This window comes from Pelophylax lessonae (assembly GCF_965119305.1).
Source record: "Pelophylax lessonae genome assembly, chromosome: 8".
Taxonomy (NCBI): Eukaryota; Metazoa; Chordata; class Amphibia; order Anura; family Ranidae; genus Pelophylax; species Pelophylax lessonae.
The window spans coordinates 22,049,011-22,076,208 of NC_138775.1; the positions used below are offsets into that span (position 1 = coordinate 22,049,011).

Below are 27,198 nucleotides of genomic sequence, written 5' to 3' on the forward strand. Positions count from 1 at the left end.
AAGTAGTCAGTGTGGTATTCTTGTGGTGCTATTATTGGTATGTGTGACCCATCAATAGCACCAACACACTGTGGAAGACCCCACCTGTTTTCAAAGTAGTCAGCCATGTCTTTAAGCTTTTCCCTGTCTGGAAAATGAACAATTTCAGGAGCTAGCGATGTGCAGACAGCCTTACAGAAGTCCTGCACACAACGGCACACTGATGATTTACTGACACCAAAAAGATGACCTATACTTCTGTATTCACTGTTGGTAGCCAGCTTCCACAGTGCAATGGCTACTCTTTTCCTCACTGGCAAACTGGCTCGGAAGTTTGTGCTTTGCTTCTCCATCGCTGGACGTAGCCTTGCACAAAGGTATGAAAAGGTTTCCTCCGACATTCGGAAATTGTGCACCCACTGTGTGTGTGTGAATCCTGGGACGGTCACATCCCACCACTCATTGGCACGGGGGAGAGCCCAAATGACTGGTCGGCGGCGCTGCTTTGACAAAAGGAGAAGCATCTTTAAAAGAAGAAAACGCAGATGTTACCATATCACAAATAATAAAAACATATTAATACAACATACTATATTTTACAAGGTCAGATAGCATCATGTATAAAAGTGAGCAATGAGTACACATTGCAAGTATTACACCTTATACATAAATAAAAAAATACAGAATCTGCAAAGATCTAATATAAGATGGGAAGGATATACAGTACATTATGTATTCAACAACATACATGTTGCACACGTATGTAAACATGCACATTTGAAGTATTACACCTTATACATAAATACTCATTATACTACTAATGATTTGTTATGCATTTGATTTAATACTTCAAATGTGCATGTTTACATACGTGTGCAACATGAATGTTGTTAAGTACATATGTACTGTATATCCTTCCCATCTTATATTAGATTTTGTCATATTCTGTATTATTTTACTTTTTAATACGGGTAGAAATAAATGACAATTGGCATAATGTTGCTTACCCTATAACGCTGCCGTCTTTGTCTTTGCCGCACAAAGGTGTACTTCTCCTCCTGACTCAAGACCCAAGCCAAAAGTTTTCTTCTCTTTTCTGCTGTGTTTCGCTTTGCCGCTCGTAACCTTCTCTCACACTGTGTGGCATGTATTTTGATTACTAAGAACCAAAAGCCAAGTAGAGCAAAGACGAGCTGCTGGATGACCTCCATTGTTGTTGTTGTTGTTGTTGTAGCGTCACGTCTGTTGTCGCACTAGTGTGACGCCACGCCGCAACGCTAGGCATTTGGTGTACGCCCCGCATGGACCCTAGAGGTCCGACTTCCAGTGGAAACGCTCAACTGAATAGACCGGACCATTATCAGCCTGCCGATCTGTCCCGATCCGAACCGTTCCGCTCAGTGGAAACGAGGCATTAGAGACAGTTAATCTCCCCATTGGGGACACAAACAGCAATAAAAACTTGACAGAGGGTCTAACCCTTGGATGCTCAACCTCTGGCCCTCCAGCTGTTGCAGAACTACAAGTCCCATGAGGCACTGCAAGCTACTGACAGTTACAAGCATGACTCCCAAAGGCAGAGGCATGATAGGACTACATCATTCCTCTGACTTTGGGAGTCATGCTTGTAACTCTCAGTGGTTTGCAATGCCTCATGGGACTTGTAGTTAAGCAACAGCTGGAGGGTCACGGGTTGAGCACCAAAGGTCTAACCCTTCCCCACTCTATCCAAATCCCCAAAAAAAAGGTTTAGTCTAGAGAAGTCTCTCTTAACCTTTTTAACATGGAGGAACCATTGAAATAACTTTTTAACGCCAGGGAACCCCTGGTAATAATTATTATATTTATAGCTCATAGTACATTAGTGTTATGGTCAATGGTAAGAATGATCCTTACATTTGTGGTCATTGGGAAGAATTCCTTCCTGAAGAGAACTAAATAGATTATTGGTGTCAGTGGGAACTTCTCTGAGAGGCAGAAATTGCTCATTGTTCAAGCAACCCCTAAAAAACCTTTGGAGGAACCCTGGCTGAGAGACCTTCTTTTAGAGGAATAGCTCAATCATAAGGCCTAATGATTGGCAGAAATTGCTTTTTGTTCAAGGAACCCCCAGCAACCTCTGGAGGAACCCTATTTGAGAAACCCTGGTCTAGGAGGCACATTATCATCCTCTTTACCCTTATCATTATCGTGATCATCATTATCACCCTCTTTACTCACCACCCTGATCATGTAGCAAGCCAAGAGTGCAAATTCTCTAGCCCAGTGTTTCTCAACCTTTTTTCAGTCAAGGCACCCTTTAAAATTATGGACAATCTTGAGGCACCCTCCAAAATTATCGAAAGTCTTGAGGTGCCCCATTCTAATATGTAAAAACTATTCAGATATTTTTACATAATGCAGCAACATCAATACATGTTGGACACACAATGTTAGAGGTGATTTATTCTTCCAAAGCAAATACACTTTTGCAAATTGGTACCAGTGGCGGCTGGTGCTCAAAATTTTTTGCGGGGGGGGGGGGGGGGCGGGGGCTCAAAAAGAAAAATATAATAGGTATTGCTTCGCGGCAAAAAACGCGGTAAAAAAATTGCGTGACTTTGAGGTCATGGTACAGGCAGGGCACAGGTGATGGTATAGGCATGGCACAGGTGATGGTATAGGCATGGCACAGGTGATGGTACAGGCATGGCACAGGTGATGGTATAGGCATGGCACAGGTGATGGTACAGGCATGGCACAGGCATGGCAGAGGTGATGGTATAGGCATGGCACAGGTGATGGTATAGGCATGGCACAGGTGATGGTATAGGCATGGTACAGGTGATGGTATAGGCATGGCACAGGTGATGGTATAGGCATGGCACAGGTGATGGCACAGGCATGGCACAGGTGATGGCACAGGCATGGCACAGGTGATGGTATAGGCATGGCACAGGTGATGGTATAGGCATGGCACAGGTGATGGTACAGGCATGGCACAGGTGATTGTATAGGCATGTAACAGGTGATGGTATAGGCATGGCACAGGTGATGGTATAGGCATGGTATAGGCATGGTACAGGTGATGGTATAGGCATGGCACAGGTGAGGTCACAGGTCGGCTTCAATCACTTACCTGCTATCCTCCTGGGCTGCCTGCGAGACGTCCACAGCGCTGCTCCTCTCCTCGAGTTCTCTTCTTCTGACGGCGGCAGGATTCCGGGAAACGGCCACGGCGCTGCTCGTCTCGTCCTCTTCATTCTTCTGGTCTTCCGATCGGTCCGGGCGGCGGGAAGGAGATCGGGCGGTGACGGTGCGTGACTGACGCATGCACCGGCACCGCCCCCATTGCGACGTCAGCAGGGTCAGCAATCGGATGTCCTGGATGATGATTGGTCCAGGCTGGAGACTGGACCAATCACAGCCAGGATATCACGAAAGTGGGGGTGTCCTAGCGCTATGACCTGCGCCCAGGTTACGTCCCAGAAGGCAGCCAATCGGCGCCTCTTCTGGGTTGTAAACCCCCCCCCCCCCACCCCATAGCCACCACATAGCCACCACATAGCCACCACTTAGGCCGGCGAACGCGATTTTTTTTTTAAAACTTTATTGTTCTTTTTGTAATCTTTTTTTTTTTTTTTTTCTTTCCTTTTTTTAGGGGGGGGGGGTGGCGGCGCCCTGGCGCCCCCTATGCACAGGCCGCCACTGATTGGTACTGACTAGTATTTCAATGTTTCTCATCCGATCTCCCCATAGAGGACAGCGGGGATCTGTCTGCTCCGTCTCTGCACATGGGCAGAAGCGAAACGTGTTGGGGGGGTTGGGGGGTGTGGTTTCTTGACAGAGACATGTAGGTTCAAGCCGCTCCTGTGGCCTGTAGTTGCATTCTGTCGGGTGGTTTGTATGACCCTAGAATAAGGAAGAGTTTAAAAAGAAAAATGGACAGGAGCTCTATGGGAGGAGGGAGTTTGTTTAGCATCCAAATTGACTGTTATCAGGAAGGCAGGGAAAGTAGGGATTATGGATGGGGTTATGTTACAGGTTGGGGGTTCTAAGGGGAGGGGGGCATGGGGGAGCAAGAAGCGGTAGAAGAGGAAGTAGCAGGGAGGAATAAAGAAGAAAAGAAAAAGAGAGAGAGAGAAAGAAAAGAAAGGGGAGGCGGGGGTGGGGGAGGGACAGGTGGATGAATGTGACTCTAATAAGTCTAATTAGTGTATACTTATATATTTTTAAGTATTCCATGGGTGTTATAATTGTACCCAGTGGAATCAAGTCATTGTGTGTTCCTCTGTCTTATCCTTAACATGATATTACACCTTCAGGTATTAAAGCGGAATTAAACTCCCTCAATCCACAGTAGCTATTTGTAATCCTTGTGCTGCTAGCATTTAGAATAAGTAAATAGATAGAAAGGCATTTTTTTTTTTTTTTTTACATTTCAGCTCTTTCCTGGTTTCTGGCCTAGGCCAAAATTATGTCATACATGCCAGAAGTCTTCAGGGGGAGGAGGAGTTTTCTCAGCCAAGCACACCCTCCTGCCTGCATGCCTGAGCTAAGAGCAGATGGATTCCGGGAAGTAAATGCTACATTAATTTTCTGCCCTTACTCAAGATGGCCATGGTCAGAAATGATGGGGGAGGGTGGGATTCAAAGTAGTTTTGCAAAATAAAGCATGGAGACATAGATGGATGGGGGAGTTTGCTTTGAATATTAAAAATTAATTGCATGCATTAATTTTATTACATTACCATTTAAACCTCTACCTGCCTGGAGTTTGCATGTTCTCCCTGTGTCTGTGTGGGGTTTGCTCTGGGTACCCCAGGTTTTCTCCCACACTCCAAAGACATGCTGGTAGGGTAAATGGATCCTGTGTAAGTGTATACGGTATATAAATGTGAGTTAGGGACCTTTTGATTGTAAGCTCCTTGAGGGCAGGAACTGATGTGAATGTACAATATACGGTATACAGTGGGGAAAATAATTATTTGATCCCCTGCAGATTTTGTAAGATTGCCCACTTACAAAAAAAATTAAGGGTCCATAATTTGTATTATAGGTGCATTTTATGATTATCAACCAAAAATCCAGAAAAAACACATGACACGAATATTATAAATCGAGTTGCAGTTCAGTGAGTAAAATAAGTATTTGATCCCCAAGCAAAACATCACTTAGTACTTGGTGGAGAAACCCTTGTTGGCAAGCACAGAGGTAAGATGCTTCTTGTAGTGGATTACCAGGTTTGGACACATCTCAGGATGGATTTTGATCCACTCTTCTTTACAGATCTTCTCTAAATTCTTAAGGTTTCTTGGCCTTCGCTTGGCAACTCGAAGTTTAGGCTCCCTCCATAAATTGTCTATAGGATTAAGATTTGGAGACTGGCTAGGCCACTCCATGACCCTAATGTGCTTTTTCTTGAGCCACTGCTTTGTTGCCTTGGCAGTATGTTTTGGGTGATTGTCATGCTGAAAGACCCATCCACCACCCATCTCCAGTGTTCTGGCTGAGGGTAGAAGGTGCTCATCCAAGATTTTACAATACATGGCCCCATTCATTGGCCCCTCAGTGCGGAAGGTTTCCTGGCCTTCGCTTGGCAACTCGAAAATTTCGTCTCCCTCCATAAATTGTCTATAGGATTAAGATCTGGAGACTGCCTAGGCCACTCCATGACCCTAATGTGCTTCTTCTTGAGCCACTGCTTTGTTGCCTTGGTGGAAGGTTTTGGGTGATTGTCATGCTGAGAGACCCATCCACGACCCATCTTCAGTGTTCTGGCTGAGGGAAGAAGGTTCTCATCCAAGATTTTACAATACATGGCCCCATTCATTGGCCCCTCAGTGCGGAAGGTTTGGCCAGTACCTTTAGCAGAGAAACAGCCCCAAAGCATCATGTTTCCACCTCCGTGCTTGACTGTAGGGATGGTGTTCTTAGCGTCATAGTCAGCATTTTTCTTCCTCCAAACACGGCGAGTTGAGTTAATGCCAAAGAGCTTAAATCTGACCACAGCACTTTCTTCCAATCCTTCTCTGAATCATTTAGATGTTCATTGGCAAACTCCAGACGGACCTGTACATGTGCCTTCTTGAGGAGGGGGACCTTGTGGGCACTACAGGATTTCAATCCATGGCGGCATATTGTGTTACCAATGGTTTGCTTGGTGACTGTGGTCTCAACTGCCTTGAGATCATTCACAAGCTCCTCCCGTGTAGATCTGGGCTGATCCCTCACTTTTCTCATGATCATCTTTACCCGGCAAGGCAAAATCTTTCATAGAGCCCCAGACCGAGGGCGACTGATGGTTATTTTGTATTTCTTCCATTTGCGAATAATCGCTCCAACAGTTGTCTCCTTCTCACCAAGCTTCGTGCTGATGGTCTTGTAGCAAATTCCAGCCTTGTGTAGGTCTATAATCTTGTCCCTGATGTCCTTTGACAGCTCTTTGGTCTTGCCCATGATAGTGAGGATTGAATGGAAGAAAGAGATTCTGTGGACCGGTGTCTTTTATACACATAATGAGTTGTCTTTAGGAGCACCTTCCTAAGGGTCCTTTAACATGGGCTTTCTGCCCGGCGGACTCTGTTCTTCTCAGCGGGGATCGATCTGCCGATCCCCCACTGAGCAAGCGGATGACAGGTCCGTCTCCGCTTACTTTGCAGAGACAGACCTGTCAGATCCCCACTCTTCTTAGGGGATCAGATGAAAATGGACCGCCTGTCCGTTTTCATCCGATCCGATCCTCCAGACGGATGGAAAATAGGGTTTCCATCCGTCTGGATTTCACGGACAGGATCGAATCGGATGGCAGCGGGTGTCAGTGGACATGTCACCTCTGACATCCGCTTGTCCATAGGGGTGCATAGAGCATCTGATCAGGTCCGCCTGAAAAATTGACAGGCGGACCTGATCGGAAAGCCTGTGTGAAAGGGCCCTAAATTGACAGGACGAATCTGTGTACCACATGAGCACATGCTGTAGCCACTTATTGTTGGTTGGTAGGGGATCAAATACCTGTTTTACTCACTGAACTGCAACTCAATTTATAAAATTTGTAAAATGTTTTCTTTTCTGGATTTTTAGTTGATAATCTGTCTCGATCATTTAAAATACACCTATGATAAAAATTATAGACTTAAATCCATTTCTTTGTAAGTGGGAAAACGTACAAAATCTGCAGGGGATCAAATAATAATTTTCCCCTTTGTATGTAAATTATTGTGTGAATTGTAAAATCGCAATTAAATAAATTAATAAAATAGCATTTCTGTTTTTTGATACTTAGATGTAGTGTAGTCAGTGGAGAACTGGGCCAGGGGGGCAATTGCCCCCTGGGCCTCTCTGATGCCCCCTAAAAAGGCTGCACTGCTTCTGCCACAGACGTGCCTAAAGGATTCTTGGTAAAGAGAAGTAAAATGTCCCCACTGCTGACCTACTGAATGCAAGATGAAGACAAGGACAGAGCCCAGGCCTCCCCCCCCCCCCCCCCAGCATAGATGGTGTACACCAGGGGTCTCCAAACTGCGGTCCAAGGGTCAGATGTGGCCCTTTGCTAGCCTTTATCCGGCCCTTGGGGCATTATGCCTCCCACTGATATGAGGCACTATTCCTCCCACTAAAACCTACATTAGGCTATTATTTCTTCCACTGATACCAATGATGGAATACTATTCCTCCTACTAATAGAGGCACCACTCCTCCTCCTATTGGCCACCAACCATGAGGCCATATTTATTCTCACTGATGCTGGGCCTGCAACATTTTCTGCCCCCGTTGGCCACAATCCGGCCCTCCTAAGGTGTGAAGGACAATAAGCTCACCCTTTGTTTGAAAAGTCTGGAGACCCCTGGTGTACTCTGTGTCTGAGCAGAGGCCGTTTTCATGCCCCACTGGAGACTCTCCCTGGCTGAGCTGTCCCAGCTCCCCTCAACTGCCCGCTGATGGCCAGGTTGGGAACCCTGATTCAGCCGGTGAGTAGAGAGTACTTGGAGGGGAGCTTCAGCCTGGAATGGGGGTCAGGAGGAGGCCGGAAAAAGGGAGAGTGGGAGGGGGGCCGAGTCGCTGCACCATGGGCCTCTGGTTTATACTTGCCCACTGGGCCAAAAGTTGCCAGTCAGCCCCTGAGTGTAGTTCTGCTTCAAGATAATCAGTTTTATATGCAGGGCTTTTTTTCAGCGGGAACGCGGGGGAACGCAGTTCCGGAACCTCCAGTCTGAATGTATGCAATGGTAAAGGGGTGCTTGGGTCAGTGGGGTGAGCTGAAGGGCCTATTGATGCTGGCTTCTGGGGGATCTATTGTTGCTGGGATAAATCTATTGTTGCTGGAGGGCATTTTGTTGTGGGTGGGGCTATTGTTACAGTGGAGGATTTATTGTTGCTAGGGGGTTTTATTTTTGGGGGGGGGGGGGGGTCTATTATTGCTGATTCCAGGGGATCTATTTTACTGCTTTTCTTGTTACTATTAACTAATTCCATACAAACTGCTTAGCACAACACAATGATACTTGGTTCTGTATTCTCTAAATTAGGTGGTGCTGGGAGGTGGGTAGGGGGTGGAACCAAGGGATGGTGCTCAGAGGGGGGTAGGGGGTGTAACCAAGGGACGGTGCTCGGAGGTGGGTAGGGGGTGTAACCAAGGGACGGTGCTCGGAGGTGGGCAGGGGGTGAAACCAAGGGATGGTGCTCGGAGGTGGGCAGGGGGTGGAACCAAGGGATGGTGCTCGGAGGTGGGCAGGGGGTGGAACCAAGGGATGGTGCTTGGAGGTGGGCAGGGGGTGGAACCAAGGGATGGTGCTCAGAGGTGGGTAGGGGGTGGAACCAAGGGATGGTGCTTGGAGGTGGGTAGGGGGTGGAACCAAGGGATGGTGCTCGGAGGTGGGTAGTGGGCAGGGGCGGACTGACCATTCGGGGATTAGGGCACTGCCCGAGGGCCCAGGGTCAGTAGGGGGCCCCATGAGAGGCTACATACTACAGAAAGAAGCCAGGACCTTCCATGCAGGCTATGCTGTGGTAGATATTTAAATGCCCACTCTGTGGCTGAGCTGCAATTTGTAGGTGGGGCTTTGTGTGGCTTTAGTGTGGACACAGGGGGCCCCATGATCTCTGATTGCCCGGGGGCCCCATGAGTTGTCAGTCCACCCCTGGTAGTGGGTGAAACCAAGGGATGGTGCTCGGAGGTGGGTAGTGGGTGAAACCAAGGGTCGGTGCTTGGAGATGGGTAGGGGTGGAGACGAGGAGTGACTCAGAGGTGGGGAGTTCCAGCACCTATTCTCTGAGAAAAAAAGCCCTGTTTATATGTATGGTGTGATCTTGTAACTCACTCCCAGTTGCAGTGGCATACAGTAGTTTACACTGAGTTTGACTTAATAGCTGAAATCAGGCTTGCAGTGGGAGTAGTTGGGTGTGTACTATGAGCTCAGAGATATGTACTTTAGTAGACTGAGAAGAGTGAGAGGTGAATGTGAGCTGCCTGGTGAAGTTCAGTTGTTGCTCCGAGATCAGGAAGGAGGCGGGGAGAGGGAGTGTGAAAAATAATTACGGCCTTCGGGTAAAAGTTCATACACGTGTAATGGAAAATCAAAACTACTTGGATGGCGGAAACTGTCCAGGCAGCGGTGAGATTATTATAACCATCCGAGCAAAACGACAACATAAACAGTGATTTCCTTCTGAACTTTTCTCATAGCAGGAAGCTGATTATTCCTGACAGGTGAAAATACAAACCTCACACATTAGCAGCTGCTTTTGCAATGTACACAAATTTCCCTGACAGCTGTAGAGCTTTAACCACTTCTGGACAGGAAAGGATTTGCCCCCTTAATGACCAGGCCATATTTTGCAATTCGGCACTGAGTTATTTTAACGGACAATTGCGCGGTCGTGCGACGCTGTACCCAAATAAAATTGACGTCCTTTTTTCCCCACAAATAGAGCTTTCTTTTGGTGGTATTTGATTACCTGTGCGATTTTTATTTTTTGCGCTATAAACAAAAAAAGAGCGTCAATTCTAAAAAAAAAAAAAAAAACAATATTTTTCACTTTCTGCTATATAACATTCCCAAAAAAAATATTTAAAAATCTTAATTTTTTTAAAATTTTCGGCCAATTATTTTTACATATTTTTGGTAAAAAAAAACGCAATAAGCGTATTTTGATTGATTTTGCGCAAAAGTTATCGCCTCTACTAACTACGGGAAAGATTTATGTCATTTTTATTGTTTTTTTTTTTTTTTTTTTACTAGTAACTGACATTTTTGACACTTTTGGGGGGGACCAGTGACATTACTACAGTAATCAGTCCTAAAAATATGCACTGTTACTGTAATAATGACACTGGCAGGGAAAGGGTTAACATTGTGGGTAATCAAGGGGTTAAATGTGAGCCTAGGGGAGTGATCCTAACTGGGGGGGCGTGGCTTGTGAAATGATCACAGAGACCTGTGATCCTATATAGAAGGATCACAGGGGCTCTATGATCATTCCAGAGAGAAGAACGGTCAGCTGTGTTTACAACAGCCGACCGTTCTTCTCTCTCAGCGGGGAGCGATCGCGGGTGTCAGGTGGCAATCGGAGCCGCCTGCCCCGTGCATCGGAGTCCCCGCTGCCGAATGGGGGCGGGAGCGCGGCGGCGTGTGCTCGCCCCCTAGCTGCAGGCGCGCGACCGACATAGGTCTACGTCATTTCGCGCAGGATGGCCGCACTGCCGCAGTAAATGGGCGAGGGGGAGTCGGGAAACTGTTAAAGCTGAGCTCCGGCCTCACCTTCAGTCTTGCACAGTTGTACAGGCTCCTCTCCTGGACTGAAATGGCTTACTCTGATATTACTGCATACTGTGAGCCCAGTGGACATCCAGCATCATCCAGTTCTTTCCTCCCCAGTCTGACTTTTTCATTCATTGGATTTCAGTTCTTCCAATCACAGAGGCTCAACATCACATGTGGGTGTATTGCATGCATATACAACCTGCCTAGGAATGGATAGGCCTCCAGACTGACATCCACCTAAGACACAAATAAATGTAGTTTTGTAATCATTACAATGTCATCATTTCTTTCTTTCTTGTTTTTACCTGAAAGACAAAAGCATAATGAGCTAGTATGCATTGCATATTAGCTCATTATGACATACTTATCTTAGAACGAAGCCCCCTCAGCGCTCACTGGTGACATGACCGACATGTTCAGCCAACTTGCTTCTGGGTTTGCATCCTCCAGCCATCTAAATGGCTGGAGCCTCAATGACGTTAGCAGTATTCCAACATGATAGCAACCCCAAACACACCTCCTCCAAGACGACCACTGCGTTGCTAAAGAAGCTGAGGGTAAAGGTGATGGACTGGCCAAGCATGTCTCCAGACCTAAACCCTATTGAGCATCTGTGGGGCCTCCTCAAACGGAAGGTGGAGGAGAGCAAGGTCTCTAACATCCACCAGCTCTGTGATGTCATCATGGAGGAGTGGAAGAGGACCCAGTGACAACCTGTGAAGCTCTGGTGAACTCCATGCCAAAGAGGGTTAAGGCAGTGCTGGAAAACAATGGCGGCCACACAAAATATTGACACTTTGGGCCCAAATTGGACATTTTCACTTAGGGGTGTACTCATTTTTGTTGCCAGCGGTTTATACATTAATGGCTGTGTGTTGAGTTATTTTGAGAGGACAGCAAATTTACACTGTTATACAAGCTGTACACTCACTACTTTACATTGTAGCAAAGTGTCATTTCTTCAGTGTGGTCACATGAAAAGATAGAATAAAATATTTACAAAAATGTGAGGGGTGTAATTACTTTTGTGAGATACTGTATATATTACATATTAAGAATGCATATTTCAGCTCCTGGCGCCTTGTTGCTGTTCTTTTCCATGTTCCATTGAGGGATTGATCCCAATTCTTTAGACAAGGAGCCGCGGGATTTTTAATTACTTTATTTGCCTTGATTTTACTGTTCCCTATTAACCACTTTACCACTGGAGGATTTTGTTGTCTTACGTCTGGGCCACTTTTTGCGATTCGGAGCTGTGTGACTTTAACGGACAATTGCGCAATCATGCGACGCTGTACCCAAACAAAATTTACGTCCTTTTTTTTTCCACAAACAGAGCTTTCTTATGGTGGTATTTGATCACCTGTGCGATTTTTACTTTTTGCGCTATAAACAAAAAAAAGAGCGTAAATTTTGAAAAAATAACAATATTTTTTAAATTTTTTTATATGAAATCCCCCCCCCCCCCAAAAAAAAATGTAAAAATCAAATTTTTTTTACATTTTTTGGCCACTTTGTTTTCTGCTACCTATGTTTGGTAAAAAAAATCACAATAAGTGTATTTTGATTGGTTTGCGCAAAAGTTATTGCGTTTACTAACTAAGGGAAAGATTTCTGTCATTTTTGGTGTTTTTTTTTAACGAGTAATGGCGGCGATCTGCGTTTTTTTTTTTTTTTTTTTTTTTTGCGGGACTGCGACATTGCGGCTGACAGATCGGACCCTTGACTGACATTTTTGACACTTTTGGGGGTACCAGTGACATTACTACAGTAATCAGTGCTATACATATGCACTGTTACTGTAAAAATGACACTGGCAGGGAAGGGGTTAATGTATGCCTGGTGCTTACTGACGTTTGTGGGGGGGAGGTGACTGAGTGAGTCAGGGACAGATCTAAAGGGGGCTGTGATGTAAGTGGGGGGGGGGGGCTGCAATGAACTGTGATGTAAAGGGTTGATTGTATTGCAAAAAGGGGGACTGTGATGTAAAGCGGGGAGGGTTGTGATAAAAATGGGGGCACAGTATTGTAAAGGGGATGCTGTGATGTAAAGGGGGAGCTGTGACATAAAGGGCGGACTGCGATCTAAAGGAGGGGGACTGCAATCTAAAGAGGGGGGGACTGTGATCTAAAGGGGGGCTGTGTTGCAATGGGAGGCTCTGTAATTTAAAGGGAGGACTGTATTGTAAAGGGGGTGCTGCGATATGTAAAGGGGGAGTTGTGATGTAAAGGAGGGAACTGCAATGTAAAGAGGAGACTGTGGTCTAAAGGGGGGCTGTGATACAAAGGGAGGAGCTGTAAAATTAAAGAGGGGACTGTATGGTAAATGGGGGCTGTGATGTAAGGGGGGCTGAAATGAACTGTAATGTAAAGAGTTGATTGTATTGCAAAAAGGGGGACTGTGATGTTAAGAGGGGAGAGTTGTGATAAAAATGGGGGCACAGTATTGTAAAGGGGATGCTGTAATGTATAGGGGGAGAAACTATTTAAAGGGGAGTTGTGACTTAAAGGGGGGGGACTGTGATCTAAAGGGGAGACTACGATCTAAAAGGGGGACTGCGATCTAAAGGGGGGCTGTGATGCAAAGGGAGGCTCTGTAATTTAAAGGGAGGACTGTATTGTAAAGAGGGGCTGCAATGCAAAGGGGGGGGGGTCACCCATGTAAAGGGGGTCTGTGATGTAAAGAGGGGATGAGTGATATCACAAACATGAGATTTGGACCTCTACTGGAAGAAAATTTGAATAACCTGACCTCTGTGAATTTTAATTCAATACCCTGTTTCTGTGGATGATGAGGAGAAGAATGAATGACCGGTCTTCCGGTTGCACCACATTCAGTTGTGTATGGCTACCTTGACCCTCTGCCCACAGAGGCTTACACTTTAAAAATTTCTCACGATAAAGAATGCGGCTTATCTATTTTAAAACACAATTTGCATCGTAGGTTAGGATACGAATGGCTTAGCTTAGCAGAGAATCAGATTTTGGCAGAAAGTCAAGATCATGCTCATTTGTGTAGGCAAAGATAGAGTTTAAATATTCAAACAGATCAGATTAAAGAGCTGATGGATATACATTTGGGACAATGCATACACATACTTAAAGGTGAACTCCACAATAAATTTTGCTTGAATCTTGGTGTACTTTGTGTATTTCTTCCAGATCTGCAGTACTCCAGTGTGAGACTTCCTGTAATAAAGACAGCTCACTGCTGCTCTCTCTCCTTGTGCAGGATGACAGGTCTTGTCTCCGCCCCCTCTTGTTTTCTGCATGTAGCCTGTAGTAGGTGGGGCCTGCTGGCTCCTCCCACAGCTCTACGCTCTGTACAGCCTATGTGAAGCATAGTGTGATCTCGGTTTGCAGAGGCATTTGCTTCACACAAGGTGTATTTAAAGGAGAAGTATGGCCAAAGCTCATTTGGCTGTACTTCTCCTATGGATCACAGGAGTGCAGTTCATTTTGCACACCCATTTTCAGCACACAGCGGGCTGAAGTCCGCTGTCTGTTGACGTCACAAGCCGCTGAGAGACTGAGCAGAGAGCTGCTGACTGACAGTGTGAGAACCCAGCGATCTGAGGTATTATATCACTCGGTTCTCAGCGTCAGAGCTGGCAGGAGACAGATGCAGCATCGGACCGGTTCTCAGTGTCAAAGCTCGCAGGTGACAGATGCAGCATCAGACCGGTTGTCAGTGTCAGAGCTGGCATGGGACAGATGCAGCATCGGACCGGTTCTCAGTGTCAAAGCTCGCAGGAGACAGATGCAGCATCAGACCGGTTCTCAGTGTCAGAGCTGGCATGGGACAGATGCAGCATCGGACCGGTTCTCAGTGTCATAGCTGGCAGAAGATAGATGCAGCATCGGACCGGTTCTCAGTGTCAGAGCTGGCATAGGACAGATGCAGCATCGGACCGGTTCTCAGTGTCAGAGCTGGCATGGGACAGATGCAGCATTGGACCGGGTCTCGGTGTCAGAGCTGGCAGGGGACAGATGCAGCATCGGACTGGTTCTCAGTGTCAGAGCTGGCAGGAGACAGATGCAGCATCGGACCGGTTCTCAGTGTCAAAGCTCGCAGGAGACAGATGCAGCATCAGACCGGTTCTCGGTGTCAGAGCTGGCAGGAGACAGCTGCAGCATCGGACCGGTTCTCAGTGTCAGAGCTGGCATGGGACAGATGCAGCATCGGACCGGTTCTCAGTGTCAGAGCTGGCAGAAGACAGATGCAGCATCCGGCCAGTTCTCAGTGTCAGAGCTGTCAGGAGACAGATGCAGCATCGGACCGGTTCTCAGTGTCAGAGCTGGCAGAGGACAGATGCAGCATCGGCCCGGTTCTCAGTGTCAGAGCTGGCATGGGACAGATGCAGCATTTGACCGGTTCTCAGTGTCAGAGCTGGCAGGAGACAGTTGCAGCATCGGACCAGTTCTCAGTGTCAGAGCTGGCAGGGGACAGATGCAGCATCGGACCGGTTCTCAGTGTCAGAGCTGGCATGGGACAGATGCAGCATCGGACCGGTTCTCAGTGTCAGAGCTGGCATGGGACAGATGCAGCATTGGACCGGTTCTCAGTGTCAGAGCTGGCAGGAGACAGATGCAGCATCGGACCGGTTCTCAGTGTCAGAGCTGGCAGGAGACAGATGCAGCATCGGACCGGTTCTCAGTGTCAGAGCTGGCATGGGACAGATGCAGCATCGGACCTGTTCTCACTGTCAGAGCTGGCAGGGGACAGATGCAGCATCGGACCAGTTCTCAGTGTCAGAGCTGGCATGGGACAGATGCAGCATCAGACCGGTTCTCAGTGTCAGAGCTGGCAGGGGACAGATGCAGCATCGGACCGGTTCTCAGTGTCAGAGCTGGCAGGGGACAGATGCAGCATCGGACCGGTTCTCAGTGTCAGAGCTGGCAGAAGACAGATGCAGCATCGGACCGGTTCTCAGTGTCAGAGCTGGCATGGGACAGATGCAGCATCGGACCGGTTCTCAGTGTCAGAGCTGGCATGGGAGAGATGCAGCATTGGACCGGTTCTCAGTGTCAGAGCTGGCAGGAGACAGATGCAGCATCGGACCGGTTCTCAGTATTAGAGCTGGCAGGGGACAGATGCAGCATCGGACCGGTTCTCAGTGTCAGAACTGGCATGGGACAGATGCAGCATCGCACCGATGCTGCATCCACCTAGGTAAGTATAATTCCAAAAAAAAAAAATAAAGTTCATACTTTTCTTTAAAATCCTCTGTGGCAAATGAGAACTATATTTAAAATAAAGTATTTGTGCCTGGAGATCCACTTTAACCTGCAGTAAATATACATTAGGGATCGACTGATTATCGGCAAGGCCGATATATCGAGGGCCGATATGCACTTTCCCAGACATATCGGAATCAGCCACCAAGGTGACCGATATTGGCGATATTTCGGAAAGTGCTTGTACCTGAGTGATGCCTGCAGCTAGAGGCATCACCCCGGTACCGGCGTCCATAGCCGACGGTTGGCTGTCTTGTAATGACAACCAATGCGGCTGAGAAGCTGTCATTACAAGGAGCGGGAGGGGACGTCCCCTATGTTTACAACAGCTGACCGTCCTTCTCTCTTAGCGGGAAGCGATCGCGGGTGCCCGGAGGCAATCGCGGCCGCCGGCCCCATGGATTGGCATCTCAGCTGCCTAGTGGGGGTGGGAGTGCACCGCTGGTGGCGTGCGCGCGTGCTCGACCCCCAGCACCATGAGTGCGACCGAAGTAGGGCTACGTTGTTTCGCACAGCCAATCAGTCGATCCCTAATGTATATTTACTGCAGGTTAAAGTGGATCTCCAGGCACAAATACTTTAATTAAAATATAAATCTCATTAGCCACAGAGGATTTTAAAGAAAAGTATGAACTTTATTTAGTTTTTTTAGAATTATACTTACCTAGGTGGATACCACCAAAAGAAAGCTCTATTTGTGGGAAAAAAAAGGATCCCAATTTTATTTGGGTAATTTTCCGTTAAAGTAACGCAGTGGCGAATCGCGAAATAGGGCCTGGACAGGAAGGGGGGGGGGGGAATCCTTCCGGTCCAGAAGTGGTTAAAAGTCAGCAGCAACAGTATTTTTTGGGGGAGCTCATCTTTAACCACTTTACCACCGGAGGATTTTGCTGTCTTACGTCCAGGCCACTTTTTGCGATTCAGCACTGTGCGACTTTAACTGACAATTGCGCGGTCATGTAAGGCCGTACCCAAACGAAATTTACGTCCTTTTTTCCCCACAAACAGAGCTTTCTTTTGGTGGTATTTGATCACCTGTGCGATTTTTACTTTTTGCGCTATAAACAAAAAAAGAGCGAAAATTTTGGAAAAAAAAAACAATATTTTTTACATTTTTTATATGAAATTCCCCCCCAAAAAAATGTAAAAATCTAATTTTTTTTATCATTTTTGGCCAATTTGTTTTCTGCTACATATTTTTGGTAAAAAAAATCGCAATAAGCGTATTTTGATTGGTTTGCGCCAAAGTTATTGCGTTTACTAACTAAGGGAAAGATTTCTGTCATTTTTGGAGTTTTTATTTTTTTAACGAGTAATGGCGGCGATCTGCGATTTTTTTTTTTTTCGGTACTGCGATATTGTAGCGGACAGATCGGACCCCTGACTGACATTTTTGACACTTTTGGGGGTACCAGTGACATTACTACAGTAATCAGTGCTATAAATATGCACTGTTACTGTAATAATGACACTGACAGGGAAGGGGTTAACTTTATTAGTGATCAAGGAGTTAAGTTTGTCCCTAGGGGCGTGATTCTAACTGTCAAGGGGTGTGGCTAGTGATGTAATCACAGAGACATACGATCCTACATAGCAGGATCGTATGATCTCTGCAGTTACACCAGGGAGAGTGACAGGCGGCTTTGTATACATCAGCCGCCTGCCTTTCTCCCTCTCCACCGGGAGAGCTATAAATATGCACTGTTACTGTAAAAATGACACTGGCAGGGAAGGGGTTAATTTTATTGGAGAGGGAGGGGTTAATGTATGCCTGGTGCTTACTGACGTGTGTGGGGGGAGGTGACTGAGTGACACAGGGACAGATCACAGGTTCAGCTACTGAACCCTGCAATCTGTCCCTGCCTGTCACTTAAGAGATCCGCCCGCATTGTTTACACAAGCGGGTGGATCTCCAAACTTGAATTCACGACGATCGGGGAAGAGCAGCAGTGATCACCGCCGCTCCTCTCCTGGCCCGACTCCCGCTGTGACTGAATACAGCGGGAGCGATCCTCCGGCGACGCGCGCGCGCCGCCCACAAGGGGAGGAGTCCAGCGACGTAGGTCTACGTCGCTGGACGATAACGAGCCACATTGCCGCAGTAGCAGCAATGTGAGCAGTCGTTATGTGGTTAAGAAGCTGCTGGGTGATTCTTCCTTCCAACATTTACCTGTAATTGAAATGTCTGCCTCGGGTGGACTGACCCTTTAAATGGGGAGGACATTTTTTTTCCTCCCAGCAAAGCGAAGCGTTCTCAGAGGCGAGAATAATTTGAGAAAGTCGCGGCATTGTTTGGGCGCATTATATCGCCGTATTGTTCACAGCTGTGATGTCTGTCTCTCTGACAGCAATATCGGCAGGAGGTAACGTGATTTGTGAGCCCACATAATGGAATCGGCACTATTTAAATGTCAAGTTCTTATTTAGTAAATGGCTTGCTTTATGGCTTGTGCACAGCGCAAAATCTCCGCGGCCGTAAGTGAGACTTATTTATATCCTTAGTCGATAAAAGGACAAGCTCGCGGGCCGTTCTCCCGACAATAATATTTCTGCGGTTTTTATTTTTATTATAGTTAGAGAACCAAAAAAAGCTAACGCGCAAATTACCTTTAGAGTAAACGCTTAGTCCTGCCATTAAGGCCTCATTCACACAAGTTGCACAGTCGCGAATTCTGCGGTACAGACAAAAAAAAAAAAAAAATGAAGGAAAAAAATTTAAAATCGAAAAAAAAAATTAAACTCAAAACTGTAATTTATTGCAACCTACAAACCGTTAGATGTGGTGGCTGCATTCGTTTTCTTTTTTTTATATTTTAATTTTTTTATTATTATTAAGGCTGGGAATTACAAATACTGCATAAAAAAAAACAAATATATAAATAATTACATACATTTTTATACATACGCAGTCTTATATTCATACATTTATCATGTAAAAAATAAAAAAAATTAAAAAAAATAAAAAAAAATTTTATTTTTTTTTTATTTCTTCTTTTTTTATATATTTTTTTTCGTTTTCTTTTTTAGGCTCCCCCCCCCCTCTGTTTTCACCTGCTGATCTGGCTAGTAACACACCTTCTGTTTTAGAGTGCCCCCACTCTGGACGAAGGAGCACAGGGGGTACAGCAGACAGCAGCATTGTCAGGGGGAGGAGAGTGTTAGGGCTCAGGGCCGCTGATAGGGGGGGACCACCGGTCCTCTTGTAGGGGGCCCAAGCACACAGGGGAGAAAGAGACAGTGGTCCATCCCTAATCCCCCTCCCTGTGTGCCCCCCCCCCCCCCCCACCCAGCCCTGGCTTCAATGTTGGCTCTGCTCCTTAGGGTCCTTTCACACGGCACACTGTCCGACGACGTCCGTTCTGCTCAGCGGGGGATCGATCCGCCGATCCCCACTGAGCAGGTGGATGACAGCTCCGTCACCGCTCTGTGTGCAGAGACGGAGCTGTCAGATCCCCGCTGTCCTCTATAGGGAGATCGGATGAGAACGGACCCCCTGTCCGTTCTCATCCGATCCGATCCTCCAGACAGATGGAAAATAGGGTTTCCATCTGCCCGGATTTCACGGACAGGATCATATCGGATAGCAGCGGGTGTCAGCGATGTCTCCGCTGACACCCGCTGCCCCTTAGGGATGCATGGAGCATTCGATCAGGTCCGCCTGAAAAACTGCTAGGCGGATCAGATCGGATCGCCTGTGTGAAAGGGGCCTTAGGCTTTTTTTTCCCCCTTGGTTTTCACCTGCTGATCTGGCCAGTAACACACCTTCTGTTCCAGAAGTGCCCCCACTCTGGAAGAAGGAGCACAGGGGGTACAGCAGACAGCAGCATTGTCAGTCCGGGGGGGGGGGAGAGTGTTAGGGCTCAGGGCTGCTGATAGGGGGGGCCACTGGTCCTCTTGTAGGGGACCCGAGCACACAGGGGGGCCCAGACAGGGAGGGGAATTAGTGATGGACCACAATTGCAGAACTCTTCCTCCAGCAGCTGGTCTCTCCCTGCTGCCAGCTTTTATCTGCTGAGAAAGAGACAGTGGTCCATCACTAATCCCCCTCCCTGTGTGCCCCCCCCCCCCCCCAGCCCTTGCTCTAATGTTAAGCTCTGCTCCTGAGTTTGTTATCCCTGTAACTTTGTTTCTCTCCCTCTCCTCTCTGTGATCCCGGAGCTCCAACTGCCCAAAATTACCTTTAGAGTAAACGCTTACTCCTACCATTGAAGCCTCATTCACACAAGTTGCACAGTCGCGAATTCTGCGGTACAGACAAAAAAAATGAAGGAAAAAATTAAATCGAAAAAAAAAAATTAAACCCAAAACTGTAATATATTACAGCCTACAAATCGTTAGATGTGGTGGCTGCATTCGTTTTCTTTTTTTAGGCGTCCATGGTCAGTATGGCCTTTTCAGGAGTTTACAAGCATATGCTCTTACAGATGTCAATGCAAGTTGCACATGAAATCGCTAAAAAATAGCGCATTAAAATTTTCAAAGCTGGTGCAACGATTTAAACAGTTCCATAGTTATAAATAGGGTGCAAATTGTCATGCGACTTTGATCTGTGAAAACGCATGACAAGTTGCACCGGTGTGAACGGGGGCTTAACCACTTTACGACCGCCCGCCACAGTTATCCTGCTGCAGGCAGCCGCTCCTGGGCAAACCGCCATAGCTATACGTCGGTCGCCTGCAGGAGGTTAGGGGGTGAGCGTGCGCCGCAGGCAGCGCACCCCCGCTCGTCAGCTGGGAAGCCAATGCAGTGGACAGGGGGCTCAGATTGCTGCCTGACACCCACGGTCACTCCCCGCTGTGAGAGAAGAACGGTCAGCTGTTGTAAACACATCTAACTGTTCTTCTCCCTGGAATGATCACAGAGCTCCTGTGATCTTCTATATAGGAACACAGGTCTCTATGGTCATTTCAGAAGCCACGCCCCCCCACAGTTAGAAACATGCCCTTAGGTACACATTTAACCCCTTGACCACCCACAGTGTTAACCCCTTCCCTGCCAGTGTCATTATAACAGTAACGGTGCATGTTTTTAGCACTGATTACTGTAGTAATGTCACTGGTCCCCCCAAAAGTGTCAAAAACGTCAGTTAAGGGTCCGATCTGTCCGCCGCAATGTCGCAGTCCCGCAAAAAATCGCAGATCGTCGCCATTACTAGTAAAAAAAAAAAATGACATAAATCTTTCCTGTAGTTAGTAGACGCAATAACTTTTGTGCAAACCAATCAAAATACGCTTATTGCGTTTTTTTTTTTAACAAAAATATGTAGCAGAATACAAATTGGCCTAAAATGTTAGAAAATTTAGATTTTTTAAAAAAATTTTTTTGGGGAATGTTATATAGCAGAATGTGAAAAATATTTTTTTTTTTTTTTCAGAATTGTCGCTCTTTTTTTGGTAATGGCGCAAAAAATAAAAATCGCACAGGTGATCAAATACCACCAAAAGAAAGCTCTGTTTGTGGGGAAAAAAGGACATTCATTTTATTTAGGTACAGCATCGCAATTTTCTGTTAAAGTAACGCAGTGCCGAATCGCAAAAGATGGCCTGGTCATTAAGGGGGGAAAATCCTCTGGTCCAGAAGTGGTTAAAGTAGAACTGAATGTAAACCATTAAATAATTGTGAAGAGATGGGGTCTTGTTTGCAGAAGTCACACGCGAAGTCTCCTTCATTAAAATAAATGTACCTGTGCCTCTTCATAATCCTCCCCATAACAGAAACAGAGCTGCGCATGTGCCGGGAAGAGTGACGTCCGCACATGTGGAATGGTGTGGGACCTCGCGGGGGTTGGGTTGTTGGACCATAGGTGAGTATTTGTGCCTTATTTCCACTTTAACCACTTGCCCACCATTGGCTGTCATATGACGCCCAGGGCTTTAACCCCTTCTGGACCGGAAGGATTTGCCCCCCTTAATGACCAGGCCGTTTTTTGCGATTCGGCACTGCGTTACTTTAAATGACAATTGCGCGGTCGTGCGACGCTGTACCCAAATACAATTGATGTCCTTTTTTCCCCACAAACAGAGCTTTCTTTTGGTGGTATTTGATCACCTCTGCGGTTTTTATTTTTTGCGCTATAAACAAAAAAAAGAGCGACAATTCTGGAAAAAACAAACAAACAATAGTTTTCACATTCTGCTATATAATATTCCAAAAAAAAAATGTAAAAATCAAATTTTTTTTAACATTGTCGGCCAATTATTTTTACATATTTTTGGTAAAAAAAAAAAATTGCGTTATGTTACCTGACAATTGCGCGGCTGTGCGACGCTGTACCCAAATAAAATTGATTTCCTTTTTTCCCACAAACAGAGCTTTCTTTTGGTGGTATTTGGTCACCTGTGCGGTTTTTATTTTTTGTGCTATAAACAAAAAAAGAGCAAAAATCCTGAAAAAAAAACAATATTTTTCACTTTCTGCCATAAAACATTCCCAATAAAAAAAATTTAAAAATCTAATTTTTTCATCATTTTAGGCCAATTTGTATTCTGCTACATGTTTTTGTTAAAAAAAATCCCAATAAGCGTATTTTGATCGGTTTGCGCAAAAGTGGAAAGATTTATGTCATTTTTTAAATATTTTTTTACTAGTAATGGCGGCAATCTGCGACATTGCGGTGGACAGATCGGACCCCTAACTGACATTTTTGGGGGGGACCAGTGACATTACTACAGTAATCAGTTCTGCATTAATGGAACTCGATTAAATGGCATTTGTCAAGAAGAAAAAAAAAAGACCTAGAGTAATCCTTTTAGTGCCGACTCAGACATCGCATGTGATTCGGAGCGCACTGCTCTGCAAATCACATGCGATGTCTGTGCATTGCAAATTCAGCCATACAGATTGTATACAGATTGTATGGCTGAATTTGCATCGCATTCGTACCAAAGTCATGCAGGACCCTTTTTTTGGTCTGCACCAGAATCGGATCACATGGATGTTCACACCTATGCAATCCGATCCATGTCCGAACTGAGTGCCGGTTCACACATATGCGATGCGGGAACCCTGCGATTCCACTGCAGGTTCCCGCATCACACCCGATTCGCAGGCAGTTCACACTGCCATATTCGAATTGCTGGGGGTGTCAATACAAAGTTAACGACACCCCCAGATCAGTTTGCATATCACAGTGTGAACTGTCAGTTCGGACATGAATCGGATCACATAGCTGTGAACACCCATGCGATCTGATTCCGGTGCGGACCAAAAAAGGGTCCTGTGCGACTTTGGTCCGAATGCAATGCAAATTCAGCCATACAATCTGTATACAATCTGTATGGCTGAATTTGCATCGCACAGACATCGCATGTGATTTGCATAGCAGTGCGCTCCGAATCACATGCGATGTCTGACTTCGCATATATGTTAATTGGCACTACCAGTTCTCACGGATCTGGGGGTGTTGTTAACTTTGTATTGACACCCCCAGCGATTCACAAATGGCAGTGTGAACTGCCTGCAAGCCTGGGGCGATGCGGGGACCCGCAGTGGATTCGCAGGGTTCCCGCATCGCATATGTGTGAACTGGCAGTAATAGTGACGGATATAATTGTCTGCGATTTGTTACATTCTATACTTCCTGTACAGATTTCATGATCCCTTCTTTATACAAATCCTCATCCTGGATGAGAAGTAAAAATAACGTTTTCTGATCCATTCTGGGAAATATGATATGGCGCCATCTCAGCTGTATATGAGACACATAGGTCTATGGAGGGGGGGGGGGGTGAGCGGATTTCCGTATAGCGATTCAGCAGCGATGTGTCCCTGGAATAGTAACCTGGCCACCCAGCCTATTGCCAGTCATAGGAGGTAAGTCCGCCCATTGTTTCCAGCAAAAAGGGGCAACCTAACTCTGCTAGGGGTGGAGCTAGTGCTCTGTGCCCCCCCCCCTCCCAAAATGATGTACCCCTCATACTCTGCTACCCCCATGTTATATACCCTTCATATTCTGTGCCCCCCTAAGCTATGTGCCCCTCATATTTTACACCCCCCTCCATGCTGTGTACCCCTCATACTCTGTGCCCCTCACAGTCTGTGACTCCCCATGTTATGCCACCCCCTCCATGCTATATACCCTTCATTCTCTGCCCCCCTCCATGTACTCTTTATACCCTGAGCCCCTCATTTTATGTAACTCCCTATATTCTGTACCCCTCATTCTCTGTATGTTATATGCCCATTATACTCTGTACCCCATATTATTACTCATACCCTGGCTGTACCCCCCATGTTATGCCCTGTCCTCATTTTCTGTATCCCCTTGTTATGCCCCTCTCCTTGTACCCCTATGTCATGCAAACTTCATGTTCTGTACCTCCCCATGTTATTCCCCACCTTACATTTTGTACCCCACATTCTCTGTATGTTATATGCCCATTATACTCTGTACCCCATATTATTACTCATACCCTGTACCCCCATGTTATGCCCTGTCCTCATATTCTGTATCCCCTTGTTATGCCCCCCCTGCTTGTACCCCTATGACATGCAAACCTCATGTTCTGTACCCCCCATGTTATTCCCCACCTTATATTCTGTACCCCCATGATATGCCCTCTCATATTGTGTACCCCTGTCATGCACCTTTCACATTCTGTACCTCCCATGTAATGCCAACCTCATGTTCTGCACCCTGCTCTGCTGTAATGCCTTCCTCATATTCTGTACCCCCTATGTCACGCACCCCTCATATTCTGTACCCCCTATGTAACGCACCCCTCATATTCTGTACCCCCATGTTATGTACCCCCTATGTCACGCACCCCTCATATTCTGTACCCCCATGTTATGTACCCCCTATGTCACGCACCCCTCATATTCTAGAACTCTGTTATGTACCCCTAATATTCCATACCCCCTATGTCACGCACCCTCTTATTCTGTACCCCCATGTCATGCATCTCTCATATTCCATAACCTCTATGTTACACTCCCCTTCTGTTCCCCCTATGTCACGCACCCTCGTAGTCTGTACCCCCATGTTATGTACCCCTAATATTCCGTACCCCATATGTCATGAACCCCTCATATTCTGTACCCCCTATGTCATGCACCCCTCATATGCCGTACCCTCCATGTTCCATTCCCCTCATATTTTGTAGCCCCTATGTCATGTGCCCCTCATATTCTGTACCCTCCATGTTACACCCCCCATATTCTGTACCCCAATGTTATATACCCCTAATATTCCGTACCCCCCTATGTCACGCACCCCTCATATTCTGTACCCCCATGTCATGCACCCCTCATGTTCCATAACCTCCATGTTACACTCCCCTTCTGTACCCCCTATGTCAAGCACCCCTAATGTTCTGTACCCCCATGTCATGCACTCCTCATATTCTGTACCCTGCATCTTACACTCCCCTCATATTCTGTACCCTCATGTCATGCACCTGTCATATTCCATACCCTCCATGGTACACTCCCCTCATATTCTGTACCCCCCCATGGTATGCCCCCCTCATATTCTGTACCCCCCATGTTATGCCCCCCTCATATTCTGTACCCCCATGTTACGCATCCCTCATTTAATGCACTGCTCATATTTTGTACCCCCATGTTATTCTCCCATGTCTTTCCCCCCTCATATTTTGTACCCCCATATTATTCTCCCATGTCTCCCCCCCCCTCATATTCTGTACCCCCATGTTATTCTCCTATGTCTTTTCCCCCTTATATTTTGTACTCCCATGTTATTCTCCTATGTCTTCCCCCCCCCCCCTCATATTTTGTACCCCCATGTTACTCTCCTAATGTATTTCCCCCCTCATATTTTGTACCCCCATGTTATTCTCCTATGTCTTTCCCCTCTCATATTCTGTACCCCCATGTTATTCTCCCATGTCTCCCCCCCCCCTCATATTCTGTACCCCCATGTTACTTTCCTATGTCTTTCTCCCCTCATATTTTGTACCCCCCATGTTATTCTCCCATGTCTTTCCCCCCTCATATTTTGTACCCCCCATGTTATTCTCCCATGCTTTTCCCCTCTCATATTTTGTACCCCCATGTTACTCTCCTATGTCTTTCCCCCCTCATATTCTGTACCCCCATGTTACTCTCCTATGTCTTTCTCCCCTCATATTTTGTACCCCCATGTTATTCTCCCATGTCTTTCCCCCCTCATATTTTGTACCCCCCATGTTATTCTCCTATGTCTTTCCCCCCTCATATTTTGTACCCCCCATGTTATTCTCCCTCATGGCTGACCTCCCTCTGTAGACCTGTGTTATGCACCCCCCATATCCTGCCTCTATGTCATATCCCCCTCGTATTATGTAACCCCCATGTCATTCTCCCTTAATTCTGTTATGCCTCCGTCATGTTCTGCACCCCTTATATTCTATACCCCAATGCTATGTACCCCTCATGTCATGCACCCTCATAATATGTATACCCATATCATGCATTCTTATATTCTGTACCCCCATGTCATGTCCCCCTCATATCTTGCCCCCCTATGTCATGTTTCCCCTCATTCTGTACCTCCATGTCATGTCCCCCTTCATATTCTGCCCCCTATGTCCCCCCTAATTCTGTACCCCCATTATGTCCCTCTTATATTATGTACCCCCATGTCATTCACCCGTCACATTTGGTACCCCCATGATATGCCCCCCTTTATGTTCTGCACCCTGCTGTAATGTCCCCCTCATACTCTGTACCCCCATGTGATGTACCCCTCATGTCATTCACCCTCATATTATGTATTCCATTATATCCTGCCCCCCTCATATTCTGTACCCCTATTGTGCTTCCTCATATTATGTACCCCCATGTCATGGCCACCCCTTATTCTGTAATTCCAAGTCATGTCCCCTTATATAATATACCCCCTATGTCAAGCCCCCCTCATATCCTGCCCCCCCCCCAATTTCACCCCCCTAATATTCTGTACCCCCATGTCATGCCCCCCCCCCCCCCCATATTCTTTAGCTCCATGTTATGCGCCCCCCTCATATTCTGACCTCCATGTCATGTCCCCTTCATATTGTGTACCCCCATGTTTTGATCCTCTCCTACTCTTCCCCTATGTCATGTATCCCCTTATTCTCTACCCCCCATGTTATGCCCACCTTATATTTTATACCCTCTGTGTCAAGCTCCCCTCAAATTCTGCCTCTGACATCATGTCCCCCTTCATATTCTGTACCCACCATGTTATGCCCCCTTAATATTCTGTACCTCCTTAATATTCTATACCCCCCCCCCATGTTATGCCCTTCATATTCTGT

At 46.5% G+C, this 27,198-nt stretch overlaps 1 protein-coding gene across 5 annotated transcripts in view; it reads left to right on the plus strand.

Moving 5' to 3' along the window:
- The window catches only part of CCDC71 (coiled-coil domain containing 71), a 110,152-nt gene that overhangs the window by 64,581 nt on the left and 18,373 nt on the right, over positions 1-27,198 (plus strand). The window lies entirely within an intron of this gene.